Raw genomic sequence first — 12,553 nt, 5'->3', positions numbered from 1 at the left:
CAACCAGTAACTGGCGTTCAACTAGTAACTCTGACGTTTAACCAGTAACTGGCGTTCAACTAGTAACTCTGACGTTTAACCAGTAACTGGCGTTCAACTAGTAACTCTACTGTTCAACCAGTAACTGGCGTTCAACTAGTAACTCTGACGTTTAACCAGTAACTGGCGTTCAACTAGTAAATCTGACGTTCAACCAGTAACACTCCACTCATCAAACAACAACGTTTACCTACAAGATTTGTAACTCTGACGTTTAACCAGTAACTGGCGTTCAACTAGTAACTCTGACGTTCAACCAGAAACTGGCGTTCAACTAGTAACTCTAACGTTTAACCAGTAACTGGCGTTCAACTAGTAACTCTAACGTTTAACCAGTAACTGGCGTTCAACTAGTAACTCTAACGTTTAACCAGTAACTGGCGTTCAACTAGTAACTCTGACGTTCAACCAGTAACTGGCGTTCAACTAGTAACTCTGACGTTTAACCAGTAACTGGCGTTCAACTAGTAACTCTGACGTTTAACCAGTAACTGGCGTTCAACTAGTAACTCTGACGTTTAACCAGTAACTGGCGTTCAACTAGTAACTCTGACGTTTAACCAGTAACTGGCGTTCAACTAGTAACTCTGACGTTTAACCAGTAACTGGCGTTCAACTAGTAACTCTGACGTTTAACCAGTAACTGGCGTTCAACTAGTAACTCTGACGTTTAACCAGTAACTGACGTTCAACTAGTAACTCTGCTGTTCAACCAGTAACTGGCGTTCAACTAGTAACTCTGACGTTTAACCAGTAACTGGCGTTCAACTAGTAACTCTGACGTTTAACCAGTAACTGGCGTTCAACTAGTAACTCTACTGTTCAACCAGTAACTGGCGTTCAACTAGTAACTCTGACGTTTAACCAGTAACTGGCGTTCAACTAGTAAATCTGACGTTCAACCAGTAACACTCCACTCATCAAACAACAACGTTTACCTACAAGATTTGTGTTCTGTCTAATTTGTTTACTTTTTTAATTCAATTTAAAATTGTCCTATCTAACGAATTCTAAAGTAATTATTACTTATATGGCTATCTTTCTCTTGTTAAAGGCTGACTCAGGCCTTATGCTCTCAGCGAGAGCATCAAAGATTATGTGATGATATATTTACAACAAAAATTAGCTGCATTACTGTAACACTTCACTGTCTCTCGTGTTGCAATGTTTTGTAGTTTTCTCTAATAGAAAGCCCTTTGTGTACATTATCCTCGTCATCCCCTTCTTGATATGCCAATAGATCGTAGACAGGTAAGGACTGTGGTTCTGCACAAAGTAAACTAATTGACCTCGATTTGGAATAAGCTTCTTGCTACAAGATATATTTCAGTCTTTTTCCATTTTTACGAATTTTCGTTTACACTACAGCCGTGTCCTATTATAGTCCTGCAGGAGTGTTATTAATAGAGATGGGAATCGAACCCAACTTTTAAAGTTCGGGTTCGGTTCGGTCAGATTTAAGTTCGAGTTCGGTTCGGTTCGATGACGAGTATAGTTCGGGTTCGGTTCGGTTCGGTCAGGTCTAAAGTTCGGGTTCGGCTCGGTTCGATGTTATGAAATTATGTAATAGCAAAATTAAGTTATAAGGTTTAATGCAATTTATTAGTTAAAACTTTTTTATTTGAATTTTTAAATAAAACAAATACTTTGCAATATATAATAGGCCTATGGGCAATACTTTTGCCAAAATAATGTTGCCTACATACATTTAAAGCGTTGTAAAAATTTCTTAATGGAGATAGAAATGAAGATGCGGCAGGTTTTCGCTCAAGTCGGCAAGTGGTTTAATTCAGGGCGTGACTCGGCGCTAAGTGAATTTTTTTAAAAGGCTAATATCGATGTGCTTTCTTTCAGAACGCACTATTCATCATAATAAAAAAAATTCGAGGGCCATATGAAATCTAATAATAAAGAGGCAGAATTATGCAAGGGACATTCTAGGTAGGCCTACATATTGCGCACGTACTTCTATAATGGGCGTGATCTTTTTAAAGAAATATTCTTCGTGTAAAGACGTCTCTATCGAGGATTTTTTTTCACACATAAGTCGTCACTATATACGGAAGAAATTCGACTATTTTGAGACAAAAAAAATGCAGAAGAATCACACTAGCGGAGATGTTTTAAAATGTTTTCTTCAAAACGTTTTGACCCATTTTGTGCATACGCGCCTCGCAAAAAGCAGTCTTCAGTTGACAAGGTCTTATTAGAAGATAAAATGACATCTCCACTTAATATATTTTAATTTTTAAACATGTAATTATACTAATATTCAGATAAGTTACAATAAAAATAAAACTTTTTTTTTCGATGCTACCTCTCTTTGTTAGTTGGTCGTTGGTTTGTCGCTTACAAACAGCTAGTACAATTGAACCAATATAGGCGTTTTATATTTTTATCGGTAAGGATAGTATAGATGGACTTCTTATGGTCCGACAGTTACGCTGGGCAGGGCACGTATCCCGTATGGGAGACGAACGTATGCTAAAGGCAGTCTTTTTTTTTTTGGTGAGCTAAAAGGTGGTCGACGTTACAGAGGCGCCCCACGGAAACGCTTCAAAGTCCAGCTTAGGCGTCAACTTTGCTTAGCTGACATAGAAGAGAGCAGCTGGTTGCATGCGGCCTTAGAACGAATCAGTTGGAGTTCACTCCCGAAGGCCGCGGGATACACATTTGAGACCAAAAGAAAATCCGCTGCCGTGGACAAACGAAGACGCAAAAAGAAAAACAAAATCGACCACCTGCGAACAGTGGTTATGCTTGCCCTGGATGTGGCAAAATAAGTAGGTCACAGCTGGGCCTGCTCAGCCATGGGAAAAACTGCATTCCTCACTAATCTTCGGACTCGAAGACAAGCCTTATAATAATATATAAACTTAATCAACTTTAAAATAAAGTTCTTATGTGAACAACTCAATATAGCCTAACTGTTATTACAATATTCACATATTTAAATTGAGATAGAGATGTAATATTAATGAAATATACTGATTTTTAAACAAAATCTAGGTCACCACAAAACAACGTCTTTACTCTTTCATGTCTCAAGATTGTCTGCCCTTTCACATTTGCATTACGCTAATTTCATCATCCTTAATACATAAACACCAATCAATCGCTTAACCTCTTCTTACCGCCACCAGAAAAAACACACACACACTTTATGACACCCCTTTTTGTCAAGAAGTTGCGTCTCCCCATCCCCCAATTCAAGGTACTAACCATCCCCACCCACGGGAGAGGACCCAAAGTTTGAGAAACGCTGCATTAAAAATACTGATGATCAATAATGCAAAACAGAATAATAGTAAAAATATTCAGGGGCGTAGATAGGAATTTTTCATCATTTGGTGGCCCGGGGTGGGCTGGACCTCTTTGGGGGCCCCTGCATTTTTGCGTAATATTGAATATTTATTGTAAAAAAACAATAATTTGGGGCCCCCCTCAAGTGGGGGCCCGGGGGGATTTTACATTTCTCACCCTCCTCCCTCACCCTTGCTACGCCACTGATAATATTCCAATATAGAATACTTCACAATTTTGTAAAAATAAATCACTTAATAGAAGATAATTAAAATTTATTTTAAACTAGAACACAAATGAACTTATTTATATCTACACTCTCTAATTGGCAAAAAAATATTCTACTCTCAACTAATCTCAAATAAAAGTGACAATATTTTAATGTCAACTTTCTACTTACTAGCAACTTGAATTTAGATCTAGATCTAATTAGAGGGCGCCTATTCGACTCAAAACCAATATTGCTAACAGCCCGCGAAAATTCAAGGTTAGGGGAGAGTCGGCACGTACGGAAAAACCCATGGGAATCAAAGCGCGCCGCTTTTTTTTTCAAACTACCACCACCACCCCCTCCCAAGTTTTCAAAGTATAATGGAATCATTAGAATTTAAATAAAATATTGAAGTAATTTTGTTTTAAACCCAAAATATTAAAAAGGGAAGTAAAAATTGCAAAATTAGTTCGGTGAAGAAAAGGAGGGTTCGTTCGGTTCGGTTCGTACCAAGCAGTTTCAAAGTTCGGGCTCGGTTCGGTTCGGTCATAAGTGAGGTTCGAGTTCGGTTCGTTCGGTTCGGGTTCGGTTCGTTTCCCATCTCTAGTATTAAGCATGCTCTCTATCATTTCGTATTAGTTCAACGGAGACAACTGTGTTTCATCCTATTGTCTCTCTATTCGTGAGTTGTCCACCTTATTAAGTCATAAATCGTTTTCTTCCGGCTGGATGTCTCCTGTCCACAGTGGCGGAGCTAGAGTGGGATGAGAAGGAGGGGGGAGAATTTGAAAATCCCCCCGGGCCTCACTTGAGGGGGCCCCCAAATTAGTGGGTTTTTTAAATTAAAAAATAAATATTACGCAAAATGAAGGGGCCCCCAAAGAGGTCAAGCCCCCCGGAACCTCAAACAATGGAAAATTCCTAGCTACACCTCTGACTGTCCCGATTTAATGCATTGATATTTGTTGTTATGTCATTCACACTAAATTTTTGTTGATTTTCAACGCGTCCACCTTGTTAAATGTTGCCTTATTTATAGATAGATTGTTTTGTTGGCCTAAAGCTCTCGGGTTATCTTTTTAAGGCGCTTTCACCAGTTTGGCCGGTGCATCTCCGGGTTTTCGCCAGTGAGTCTTCCAATGGCTTTTCACTTCAAAAACTGAAAAATTATAGGCCTACACTTTTTAAACTAAAATATACATATTAATTATTGTTTAAAGGGAAAGTGAGATTAAATTTATAAGAACTGTTTCTTTCTTCTAAAATATCTAAAATATAACATGCTTTTAGATATAATCATTCATAAGTGGATCTTAAAGCTTTTGAAAAATTGTAGGGGGCTTCCACAAAATCTTGCCCTGGGGCCTCCACGTACTTAAATCCGGCCCTGGCTCCACCCGGTGCAGACAAAGACTTAATTCGAACTGGGGTCTATGTAGGCCTAAGTTATTTTTTCGTCCTCCGTGCATGCCTTTGGAAGGGGCTTTTCTTTGGGAGTCTAATTTCTCTCCAGCGGCCTGTTCCCTGCTTTCATCTAAGCTAGTGAAGGCGAACATCATCATGGCACCCGATAGGCCTTTACAGCGCTTCAGCTCCCTTAAGCATGCAGTCACCCAGTGGCGTAACTAAGGGGGGGGGGATGGGGGGGAGAATTTTAAAATCCCCCCGGGCCCCCACCTGAGGGGGGCCCCCAAATGGGTGTCCGAAATTTATTTGTAAATACATAAATTAATATATTTGATTGACAAATAGTGTCAACGGGTGTCTTTTTTTTTTTCAACATTTATGGATTAAATTTATCACAAAGACTAAACCTAGATCTAGGTCTATCAGTATGTTGACTTTGTTGACATTTAGAAAAAATGTTTTCCAATTTTAAACTTTGTTGCCACGAATAAAACTGCATAATATACAGCAAATTCCAGGTATCTTGTTACCTTTACTAATAATAGATCTAAATGGCGAGTATTATATGGCTACACTAATTAACCTTGAATCAAAATTTACAGAATCTAGTATAACAGATCTAAAAGTTATTCTTAAAAATGCTAAAATTGTCCATTATTCGGGTTTGGCGTCTATAATTTCAGAATTAAACTTCACACTCGAGTTATTACCCCTTTATTCATCTTTCCTCAATCCAATGGAAACCCTCTTTTTATTTACATCTAATCCTTTTGCTTTCGCACAAAACATAAACAAAAATAATGACGTAATATCATATAATATTAACACATCCTTCCTTTTGAAGTTATTATCACACCCTTCCTTTTAAAGTTCTTAAGAGTGATATCTACTAGCAGGGCCGGCCCTAGCATTTGCGGGGCCCTATGCGAAACGGATCGCGCGGGGCCTAGTCTGGGTAGGGATAAGCATAATGTCAAAATTATTTTTTTTTGAATTAGAAAATAGGCCTACTTTCGTCTTTGCAATAAATTTTTATCAAGTGAAAGCTCGCTATGCCACTTTTTATTTATTGGCACCCCAAAATGTCAATTTCGTCTATTCTTCAGGAGATGTGAATAAATAAAAAAGTTCAGGACTTTATCGTATATTTTGCCTTTTCATGAGATTTCCTGGAGGCCCTGGAAAATCAGGAGGTAGCGAAAACCCTTTTATTTTATATACGTTATAATTGTTTAATTTAATAATGTACACATGGAATTAGCGCGGGGCCTACTGCGACCGCATAGGCTGCAATGGCCCAAGGCCGGCCCTGTCTACTACGAACTTTAACTATTCGTCCACTTCTGGTTGTCTTGACTGGCACAAGTTCTCTAGACGTTGGTCTATAACTGTCTGTTTCGTTTGTTCCAACAGTTTGCAGTTCATTGTCTTCATCGGTATCATAGTACCCAGAGATGTCTTCATCGAAACTCTTATTCAAAAAGCGTTGATTTCTTCTGTATGTTTTTCCATCGTTTGTCTTTATGATGTAAGATCTGGGTGCTGAATGTTTTTTTTATGACAACTGCTTTCTGCCATGTTTGACCTAGACGAACTCTCCGACAGAATAATCTTTAGGTAGTCTTGCTTTTGCATCGTATTTCACTTTGCTTTTCATCTGTCGTTCGTTGAGTAATGTCTCTGCATTTTCAGCTACCGATGGTTTCAATAGTTTGTGATCAGTTGGAATGATTCTCTGAGCCTTCTACTCGTCAGCAGTTGTGATGGTGAATACGGCAGTCCACTTATCGGAGTATTTCTATACTCGAGCATAACGAGATATGGATCTTTCCCACTTTTGTATACTCTGAATCCTTTTTCTTGCGCACAAAACATAAACAACCAACAATGACGTAATACCATATAATATTAGCACAGAATCTTCTTCATGCAGTGGAAAATTACGAATTTTTTGCCTATCTTGAATTCTGGTCAAAGCTCTTGCTCCCAATTAATATAGTTCAGAAGAAACTACAAAAGTCTGGACTGCATATACGGGAAGCTGCTAAAGAAATTAGTACCCTTTCATGCTTTCTGCAAAATGATGAGAAACTGACAAAAACCCAATCCATCGAAAAAGCAAAAGAAGGTAGTGAATACTATGGATTCCCTGTAATCAAAACAACCAGAAGAAAGAAAAGACTTGATGGGAAGTTGAGTTCTAATGTAGGACTGTCAATAGAACTGCAATTCAAACGTGTTGCGACAGATGCGCTGGACAGATTTCATATGGAGATGAAGGGCAGATTCCAAAGGCTGGAAAGAAAATGGATACCTTTGGGTTTCTTCTTGAACCAAGACACCTGTTAGATGATGACACGCTTGTGACAAACTGTGCAACTTTTCCTGTTTGTATGATGAAATAAATGGAAAATCGCTTTTTCAATGATGTCATTGATGCAAGAGCACTTTTCATCAACAAACAGTAATACAATCACCAATAGACATATTGAGGAAACAGGCTTCATATGGGAATTACGTGTGCTCAAACTTTGCAACCTCCTCCGAATACCGCTAACACAGGCCACTTCCATTACGTCATGTGAGAGATCATTCTCAAAGCTCAAGTTCATCAAAAACTATCTCAGGAGCACAATGACGCAAGAAAGGCTTATCATGGTTTTAATGTCAGAGAAGTCACACATACTAGAAAGTATCGATGTAGTTGATGTTGTAAATGTCTTTGCTGCACAAAATGCACGACATGAAGCGATTTCAATTTAGATTTGTCACTTGTGCATTATTTAACTAATAAACAACGGTATTATTCATTACAAGAGTCTTAATGATTACTTTTTGTTAAGTTTACTGATATACTGAACCAATTTGATTTGGGGCTTATATATTTTTGCGTACAGTATCTCATGTCATATGTCGAATGTCAAAATGCAAGGGGCCCCCAAAGAGGTCAATCCCCCCGGGCCCCCAAATCCCTAGTTACGCCCCTGCAGTCACCCCAAGGGTTACGTCTAAAAGAGGACGGAAAGAAGGCCGAATAAAAAAATATATATAAATAAATTGAAATTGTATTAATGAAACATGACTATCATTGGCTTTAAAAATAAAATTTTATAGCTCTTAACTCTTTCTCTCCGTAATTATTTTTCTCGTTCCGATTGTAGGCCTATTATTCTTTTCCCTCATTTGTAATTCACTATCCTGCTATGATTAAACTTCAATATTTTTTTGTATGTTATCAGAAAATGTTATATTTGTTATTGAATTATTGGAGCGGGCATGCTCTTTTTACACAACACAAATTAAAGTTTATAAATCAAAAAAATCAATTTAGTTTAATGGGAGTCAAATCAACGTTGGCAGCATCCCTTAGGAGAGAAAAAGTTAAAAAGTATCATAGTTATCGGTCGATGCGACTTTTTATGTTGCACTTGTCTAGCATTGGCCTGAGACAATCGTTGCACACTTTCTTTAGATTGTGTCAGAGTTAAGACGCCTCAGTCGGGCACTGTTAATCCACAGCAAGACAGTGCGACGCAGGGAGTCCAGAGTGAAGTCAGTACGGGCGCGACTTCCGTGACCCCTACATCGAAAGGTGTCGGTCCGGGACAGTCGAGACAGAGTCCAGTTCAAGTTGAGTACAACGGTAAAGGGTTAATTGTACAGTATTTGGATGTAATATATTACATTCGTTAGAGCATAAAGCTATAGTATTAAAGTAGCTTCTCATTTAGCCTCTATATTTCTTCTATACAAATTACGCAATCCATAAAGGCTGTCATGTGATACGTTTTTTTTCCATTGTTTTATCAATATTATCACGTGGCTAAATGTTGTTTGTTTACGATTGGTGAATGAAGTCCAATGGAGTTGTCAAGTTTTTGAATTGTTTATGTCGGGGTTAGGGCAAACGTGATGTCAAGTGATGGTTCAAACAAACACCATAGAGACTTTTCAAGCTTTAGTCTTCCCACGAAATACTAAAAAAAAATATATATATATATAGTGCTAGATCGGGGACTACACAAGCCAACAATCTTTGATTGAAAGAATAATATGCAATGCAGTGGCGTAGCCAGCGTGGGTCCGTGTTGAAGAACACGTTTGTGGGCCTCCACACAGAAATAAAAGTGTGTGACAAAGAAATCGAGTAGTCTGTATGTATGGGTACATTGAACAAAAGACATTCTAAAACCGTACTAGTAATGCAACAATTTTGTAAGTAATTATTTTAAAGCAATGTTTACTTTAGCTATGACTTCGTGCAAATAATAATGTCTTTAAAACTAAAAAATTGTAGACCTTCTTAACGTATCAATCGACTAAAAATGTTTTCAATTAACAAGAAAAAGTTTTCGGCTGTTACGTCCGCCCTCCCCCCCCCCCCATTCTACAAGTTTAATAACAATGTCCATGTCTTCTATTCCAAAGATTAAGGATGAGTCCAGTGTTTCACATGACTGCGCAAATTCAGTTGCGACCTGCATGTTTTTCCGCATCTCGTGCAGACAGAGCCGTTATCCGCCGGCGGTCTATTTAAATTTTCTTTCCGTCTTCTGCGCCTGTCTTCCATAAGGGCTTTCTTTTGGGTCTCAAATATGAGTCCCGTAACCTTTGTGGGAGCTCTCCGTCTCTCACAGAGACCATCTGCTGCCAGCTACTTTCCTCTATGCCATTGAGGGCGAAATGGCGCCTGAGTTGATCTTTATAGTGCTCAAGTCACCTCTTTTACGCAGTCTTCCATTAAAATCACCAAAAAAGATTCGGTACTCGGGGTGATTCGAGACACACTGCAAGGCATCCAGCCTGCACTGTCTATTTATAGTGGAATATGGAGTGCACAGACCAAAACCCTTCTTTATGTCAAGTGTCGACCACAGTGGCTCAGTAGTCTGAGATAGTTGTAGACATCAAAAGGCTGTAGGCTTTATTTTGGAGTTTCTATCTCCTAGACTGGCTGCCGACCTAGAGCCCAGTCCGCCCCTCGACCAAAAATCTAATCTACTCTCTTCATCGCCTTTGGCATGCGGTCGTCTGCGTTGCAATGGTTTTCACAATTAAGGAAGAATAAAAATTGTTTACAAATCTCCCAACCAGACCTATTATTTATTTATATTATATTAGACACGACTCCATCAGTGTTAATGAGTGGTTGACGGGTCAGATGTGCCACAGTGTGGACTATATGCAAAGCCTGACCTATATTGCTGATCTAATGAGTCATTGGACTTTGTTGATTAGTTCAAAGCATCTCAGTTGTTAATGTCTGAATGTTGACTGTACAGCACGAAGAACAACATTTTGTTTTTATTTACATCCTAGCATAAACATCCAACGGGACTGTGGGGGTGGAGGTGGGTAGGGTTCGAACCTTGACCATCGAGGCGACAGTTTAAATAGAATACCACATGAACAAGCAGACAACCAATACGAACATCTCTGGCATTTCTTCCGTCCCTTTGACTATCGACATAGGGTTGGACATTTCACTTCACCAAATCCATCCACCTCCCCGGCTGTTCTTAGCAGGATGTCAAGGCCGTTCACATAGTCCTGCCAACTTTTCTTTGGACGACCCGTTCTTTGTGCTCCCTTCAGTGTACCTTGAAGGATGACTTTTGACAGCCAACTACAATTGGATGGCTGCCTGGTCGTGCTGTTTGCGTGCTGGACTGTCGTTCGGATTTATCGACGGTCGAGGGTTCAAACTCTGCCCGCTCCCATCCCCCGTCGTCCTGCGGGAGGTTTGGACTAGGAAGTAAACTATCTTCAACTCTGAAGGAACATTCGAAACATGTAAAACATTTTACAAACAACAAACAATTGAACCGAACTTGCTCAGCTTTCGTCTATTCACAGTATTGAGAAGTTCATCCTTTTTGCCAGCCATACTAGTTAAAAAACAAACTCATTTACTCTCAAAAGTATGAATTCTTCTTTCGGCCGTAGGTATAAGTTAATGCCGGATCGTTATACAGTTACTATTAGGAATTTGCCATTCAATGTTAACTGGCAAAGGCTTAAGGATAGGTTTAGGGAGTTTGGTTTGTTTGGGTTTGTGGATGTTTTAGAGGCAAACGGGAAGTCCATGGGTGTTGGACATGTAAGGTTTAAGAACTTAGCAGACGTTGCTAAGGCGGTTAGATATTTGGACAGGTCGAAATTTGGTAGTAGAAGTATTGTGGTAGTCCCTCATCGTGTGAGCTCGAGAGGTTGACGTGATGATTAAGTTAGTAATTTGGTCGGATCGGTAAATTTTGCGGTCGTGGTTTGATAGGTTAGCACACACATGAAAGTATTGCGTTACTATTGGGTTGAGTCATTGGTAGTAGAGTAAAATGTACAGGATGCTCATGTAATAGAGCATATACTATCGTAATAGTACAATCTTATCCTATTTGAATTTAGCAATTGGATCTGGGTTACGAATCTAGTTGCATTTTCTGTCGTATAGGATGAAGATCATTAATGACATGCTTAATTGTACCGCGGGTGGTATAATAGTAGCATTATCTTGTTCAACTGTTTTTCTTTAAGATATCTAAGTTAAAGGAAGGTTTAAGGCTTAAAGTGGTCTGGAGGGTTGTAAAAATTAATACCTGTAATTATTAATCATACTTATTAATCGCGTTGGCGGGTTTGTACAGTAGGTACGCCTGGGTACGCGGAGTTGTTTCCTTTTACCAATTTACTATGTCGGGAGTTGGTCTGTGAGGGTGCACTGGAATCATGAGTGCGCGGAGGCTTTGAGCAGGGTGCGGGCGTATCTGTGTAGGTACCCATTCTTCGTTTGCCTGATCCTTCATTGCCATTTTTTCTTCAGACCGATGCTTCGGACAAAGGAATCTCCGGTATACTGAGTCAGTGCGTGAATGGTGTTCTGCATCCCGTCAAGTATGTGAGTCGCAAGTTGTTGCCTCGGGAGCAGAGGTATTCCATCATCGAGAGAGAAGGCTTGGCTATTGTATTTGCCATTAGAAAACTTGACAGATACCTTAGGGGAACGACGTTTCACCTTCAGACGGACCACAAGGCCTTGGCTTACCTCCGGAGCACGAACTTTACGAACCAACGTGTTACGAGGTGGGCGCTGATGCTCCAGGACTACACCTTCGACGTGTGTCATATCAAAGGAGAGGACAATATACTTGCAGACCTGTGTTCAAGACTGGTGTGATTCGCACAAAAAGACTATTTTATTATAGCTATTGCTTGATATATATGAATATGTATGTAATATGTACTGCTTGTTTTTATTATGCATTGTAATGTTATAATAGTTTTATGATGGATGTTGTTATTGGCGACATCATCTATTTGAATAATTATGTAATTTTGACTTTAGGAAGGTTGTATTCTCCGGCTTCAATGTTGGGCAATGTTTCCTAATTTCTTTTGCTGTCTATATACTTCAGTTTTCAATTTCTTTTTTGAAGACTGGACTTGTCTTCGCAAGATCCAGTTAGGGGGAGAGGGGGGATGTCGTGCGCGCGTGAAGTTTTCTTTACATTTAATAATGGTGCTTTAGCGTATAGTAGTAGTTTCTTTTAAGTGCGTTTTATTGCCTAGAATATTGTGTGTGTGTGTTTACGTCAT

The sequence above is a fragment of the Biomphalaria glabrata genome, chromosome 7 (genome assembly GCF_947242115.1).
Source record: "Biomphalaria glabrata chromosome 7, xgBioGlab47.1, whole genome shotgun sequence".
Taxonomy (NCBI): Eukaryota; Metazoa; Mollusca; class Gastropoda; family Planorbidae; genus Biomphalaria; species Biomphalaria glabrata.
Note: the sequence above shows the minus strand (reverse complement) of the source record.